We start from the raw sequence: 6,000 nt of genomic DNA, 5'->3' as shown, positions 1-6,000 counted from the left end.
CTTGTCATCTTCCACCTAGTTATTCTATCCATTAAGTTTGGCATTAAAGTTTCCAACAATTATTGTTGAACTGTCTATTTTCTTTCTCAATTATGTCTGTTTTGCTTCATGTATCCTAAGAGATTCTGTTGTTGGGAGCATATCTGTTAATAATTGTTATAGTTTCTTGATATGTTGGCTCTTTTAGCATTACGAAAAGAGGTTCTTTGTCTATAGTAAGAACTTTAGCCTCAAAATCTATATTGTCTGGTATTAGTAGAGCTACTCCAACTCTCTTTTTGGTTACTGTTTGCATGGTATATCTTTTTCAATCCATTCACTTTCAACCTATTCACATCTTTAAATGTAAAGTGAGTCTTTTTTAGGCAGAATACAGTTGAAGCATGTATTTTTATCTATTTTCCAATGTCTCCATTTAGTTGGAGTGTTTAATCTATTTACATTTAATGTAACTACTGAGAATGTAGGAATTACATCTGTTATTTTGCTATTTATTTTTCTATATGTCATGTTATTTTTGATACTTATTTCCCCTATTACTTCCAATAGATATATTTTCATGTACTATTTTAATTTCCTTATCATTTACTATATTTTTAAAGTTATTTTCTTACTGGTGCTCTGGGAATTACAATTAACATCTTAACTTATAAAAATCTAGTTTGGAGTAATATCAACTTAATTTCAATAGTTTCTATATGAGTCTGTGCCCTGCTCCTTCTTAGTGCCATTATTGTCAAATAAATTACATCTTTACACATGGGATGCCCACCAACACAGATTTATAATTATTACTTTATGCACTTATCTTTTAAATAGGAGAAAAAGTGCCACAAACAAAATATACATTTATAATGTTTTATATATTTACCTATGTAATTGCTTTTACTGGAATTGTTTATTTCTTCCTATGGATTTGAGTTACTCTTTGGTGTTCCCTGATAGCAGCCACAAAGATTAGGACACCAGACAGGATTTGAGCTCTTTGCTGGATGACACCAATTATTACAATTCCATGGGACCAGGAACACAAGCTCACCTGCCTCCAGAGCCAGTCAGTCCACAGGTGTATCCTTGGCAGCATCCACAAAGATCAGGGCACCACACACATGTAAAAGCTCCCTTCTGGGGATGCTGGTGCTCTGGAGCACAGAAAAGGGAGAGCAGGAAGATGGTGCCCACCAGTCTCTGTCCCTAAAGAATGTTCCAGCTGGCTCCAAGATGTATTAATTAGATACTTGCCCCTCAGGCCAGAGCTTTAATATAAGCAAGTGAGCCTCCTTCACTTTAAGTCTGGTGGGTACAATCTGCTGCCTCTGAGCTGAGTCCTGGGGTAGATGAGTCCAGGTGCACAGGACTATAAGAGCCATCTTCCTGCTTGCTACAATCTGAGTCTAGGGACAAGCCCCCCCCTTTTTTCCGAGCTAGATGTTTTGGGGGCTCATCTCTAAGCTGCAAGCCCTAAAAGTTGAGGTGCATGATGGGGGTTCAACCCTTTGCTCCTTGGGGAAAAGCTCTGGGTTTTGAGCTTTTTCCCAGTTGTGGGTCTCTGTGCTGGGCATGGGGTTTTTGGTGAGATGTGTCCCCACCTCTCTCACCTGTTTAGATGTGGCTTTCTTCACATTTGTCTGATGTGCAGTCGTCATTCAGACAGCCTTTAGGTTTTTTAAAGAGGAAATTGTTCCATATGTAGCTACAAACTCAGTGTGTCTGTGGGAGGGTTCTATGTTGCCATCTTGAATCTGGTTTTCATGTTTGGTACCCTCGTTTTTGCAGCTGGCACCCAGGGGAAGCCTCTTAATTGCCTAGCTCTGATTGGTCATGGGGTTTTGCATTCCTGAGAACTGTGGCAATTGGAGAGATAGTTCTTAGCAGGTTGCCATTCCCAGGGCATTGCACAGAAAGCAGACTGAAGCACATTCCCCAGTCTTTCTGTGAAGGAGGCTTCTGGTTGTCCTGGAACTTTAACCTAAGGGTCAGGATTCAGGTTTATCACACACCTAGTGGACTATGAAGCTGCTACCAAGGAACATAGGCTGTGGACACAATCTTGATTCTCTCCTTTTGCCTTGCTCCAGCTCACTAGTATTTCCCAGAAAAGAACTTATTCCTTCATCGGGAACCCCAATTTTTGTGACTTCTGCCCAGGGGATACTGCCAGATTGCCTAACCAGTGGAACACACCTCTAGTCCCGCAACACTATATATATTTGCATACTTTTAAAAGCTGCTGTCTGAGGGCCTGGCCTCCAAATAGCCTGAATCTACAAGCTGAGATGTTCCTCTTAGGGAAACTGACAAGTGCTGGCACATCGTCAACTACTGGGAGCTTTTAAAAATATATAGGCTGCTTGGATGAGCACATAGTTTTGAAAGATGACAAATAGTTTGGTCAGGGTTGAATGACAAGGTTTGGCTTCTACACAAGGCCACTCCATGACTGGGAGAGATGGTTGTTTCATCTACTCTAAGGAATCAACAGAGAGTTAAGCAAAATGAAGAAACAGGTGAATATGTTCCAAATAAATGAACAATATAAAATCTGAAAAAAAAAAACCTTAAACAGAGATAAATAATTTGCCTTATAAAGAGTTCAAAGTAATGGTCATAAAGATGCTCATCAAACTGAGGAGAGGAATGGATGAACACAGTAAGAATTTCAACAAAGAGATGGAAAATATAAGAAAGTACCAAACAGAGGTCACAGAGCTGAATAATACAATTACTAAACTGAAAAATACATTAAAAGGGTTCAAAAGTAAAATAAATGGAGCAGGAGAAAAGATCAGTCAACTCAAAAAGAAGTCAGGGGAACTCACCCAATCAGAGCAGCAAAAAGAAAAAAGAATGAAAAAAAAAAGGTGAAGATAACTGAAGGGGTTTATGTGACAACATCACACAGACTATAATTTGCATTATAGGGATCCTAGAAAGAGAAGAAAGAAGGAAAGGGGCAGAAATCTTGTTTGAAGAAATAATGGCTGAAAACTTGCTTAACCTGGGAAAGGAAACAAACATCCAGATCCAGGAAGCCCAGAAAGTTCTAAATAAGAGGAACCCAAAGATATCCACACCAAGCCACATTATAATTAAAATATCAAAAGGTAAAGACAAAGAGAGAATATTAAAAGCAACAAGAGGAAAAAAAATTGTTACATACAAGGGAACACCTATAAGATTACAGATAGGTTTTCCAGCAGAAACTTGCAGGTCAAAAGAGAGTGGCACAAGATATTCAAAACACTGGAAGAAAAAAACCACAAACTTCCAACCAAGAATACTCTACCTGGCAAAGTTATCATTCAGAACTGAAGGAGAGAGAGTTTTTCAGATGAGCAAAAGCTACAGGAGTTCGTTTACCACTAAACTGGAATTACAAGAAATGTTAAAGGAACTTTAAGCTGAAAAGAAAGGGCACTAATTAGTAACAAGAAACATATGAAAAAATAAATCTCACTGGAAAGGTACATATATAACAAAGGTAGTGGATTAATTACCACTTATAAACCTAGTATGAAGTTTAAAAGACAAAAGTAGTAAAAATAACTATGATTGCACTAATTATTTAAGAGATACACAAGATAAAAAGATGTAAAATGTAACATCAAAACAGAAAACAACAACGAAAACACAGAAAACATTGGAGGATAGGGAGACCACAAAATACTGAGCTTTAGAATATGATCCAACTTAAGTTTTTATCAATTTAAAATAGCCAGTTATAAGTTGTTATATGGAAGCCTTGTTGTAACTACAAAGCAAAAACCTATAGTAAAGACACAAAAGACAAAGAGAAAGGAAAATAAGTATGCCACTAAAGAAAGTCATCAAACCACAAAAGAGAAACAAGAGAACAAGGGAAGAAGAAAGGAACAGAGAGGAACTACAAAAACAGATAATAAGCAATTAACAAAGCAGCAATAAGTACACACTTATCAGTAATTAGTTTACATGTAAATGAACTAAGTTCTCCAATCATAAGACACAGAGTGGCTGAATAGATAAAAACAAACAAAACAAAAACAAAAAAACCAAGACCCATCTATATACTGCCTACGAGAAACTTACTTTAGATGTGAGGATACACACAGAGTGAAAGTGAAGGGATGGAAAAAATTATTGCATGCCAATGGAAACCAAAAGAAAGCTGGGGTAGATCTACTTATATCAGATAAAATACACTTTAAAACAAAGACTGTAATAAGAGATAAAGATGAATGTTATCTAATGATAAAAGCAACAAACCAACTAGAGGATATAACATTTGTAAATATTTATGCATCCAACATAGAAGCACCTAAGGCCTAAAGGGAGAAATAGACAGCAACACAATAATAGTAAGGAATTTTAATACCCCACTTACATCAATGGATAGATCATCCAGAGAGAAAATCAGTAAGAAAACATTAGCCTTACATGACACATTACACTATATGAACTTAACAGATATATATAGAACATCCTATCCAAAAGCATCATATGCACATTCTTCTCAAGTGCATGTAGAACCCTTCCAGGATAGATCATATGTTAGGCCATAAAATAAGTCTTAATAAATTTAAGAGGATTGAAATAATATAAAGTATCTTTTCTATCCACAACAGTATGAAACTAGAAATTAATGACATGAAGAAAACTGAAAAATTCACGAATATGTAGAAATTAAGCAGCATGCCACTGAAAAATGAATGGGTCAAAGAAGAAATAAAAAGATAAAAAATACTTTGAAACAAATGAAAATGGAAATATAACACAAAAACTTGTGAGATGCAGCAAAAGCAGTTCTAAGAGAGAAATTCATAGTGATAAATGCCTATCTCAAGAAATAAGAAAAGTCTCAAATAAACAACATTACACCTTAAGGAACTAGAAAAAGAACAAAATGGACACCCAAAGTTAGTAGAAGAAAGGAAATAACAAAGATAAGAGCAGAAATAAATGAAATAAAGAGTAAAAGAAGACCAATGAAACTAAGAGCTTGCTCTCTGAAAAGATAAATAAAATTGGTAACCCTTTAGCCAGACTCACCAGGAGAAAAAGGAGAGAGAACTCAAATAAATAAAACCGGATATAAGAAAGGCGATGTTACAAATGATACCACAGAAATACTAAGAATCATGAGACTACTATGAACATTTATACATATACAAATTGGACAATATAGAAGAAATGGATACATTTCTGAAAACATAGAACCTACCAAGACCAATCATGATGAAATAGAAAATTTAACAGATCAATTACTAGTAAGGAGATTGAAAAATTTAACAGATCAATTACTAGTAAGGAGATTGAATCTGTAATCAAAAACCTCCCAACAGAAGTCCAGGACCAGATGGTTTCACTAATGAACTCTACTAAACATTGAAAAAAGAATTAATATCCATCAAGATGATAATGAAAGAAATTGAAGACATAGATAAATGGAAAGATAAATCATGCTCATGGACTGGAAGAATCAATACTGTTATAATGTCCAAATTAGCCTAAGCAATCTACAGATTTAATGCAATCTACAGATTTAATGCAATCACTATTAAAATTATGATGGCATTTTTCAAAGAAAAAGAACAAATAATCCTAAAACTTGTATAGAACCACAAAAACCCACAAAGCCAAAGCAATCTTGAGAACAGAACAAAGCTGGAGGCATCATGCTCCCTGATTTCAAACTATATTACAAAGCTATAGAAATCAAAACAGTATGGTGTTGCCATAAAAACAGATACATAGATCACTAGAACAGAATAGAGAACTCAGAAATAAACCCATGCATATATGGCCAATTAATTTATGACAAAGGAGCTAAGAATGTACAGTGGGAGAAAGAAAGTCTCTTCAATAAGTCCTGTTGAGAAAACTGGACAGTCACATGCAAAAGAATAAAACTGAACGACTACTTTACACCACATACAAAAATTAACTCAAAATAAAGACTTGAAAGTAAGACCTGAAACTATAAAACTCCTAGAAGAAAACATAGAGGTTAAGTTCCTTGAC

The sequence above is a fragment of the Ailuropoda melanoleuca genome, chromosome 16 (assembly GCF_002007445.2).
Source record: "Ailuropoda melanoleuca isolate Jingjing chromosome 16, ASM200744v2, whole genome shotgun sequence".
NCBI lineage: Eukaryota > Metazoa > Chordata > Mammalia > Carnivora > Ursidae > Ailuropoda > Ailuropoda melanoleuca.
Note: the sequence above shows the minus strand (reverse complement) of the source record.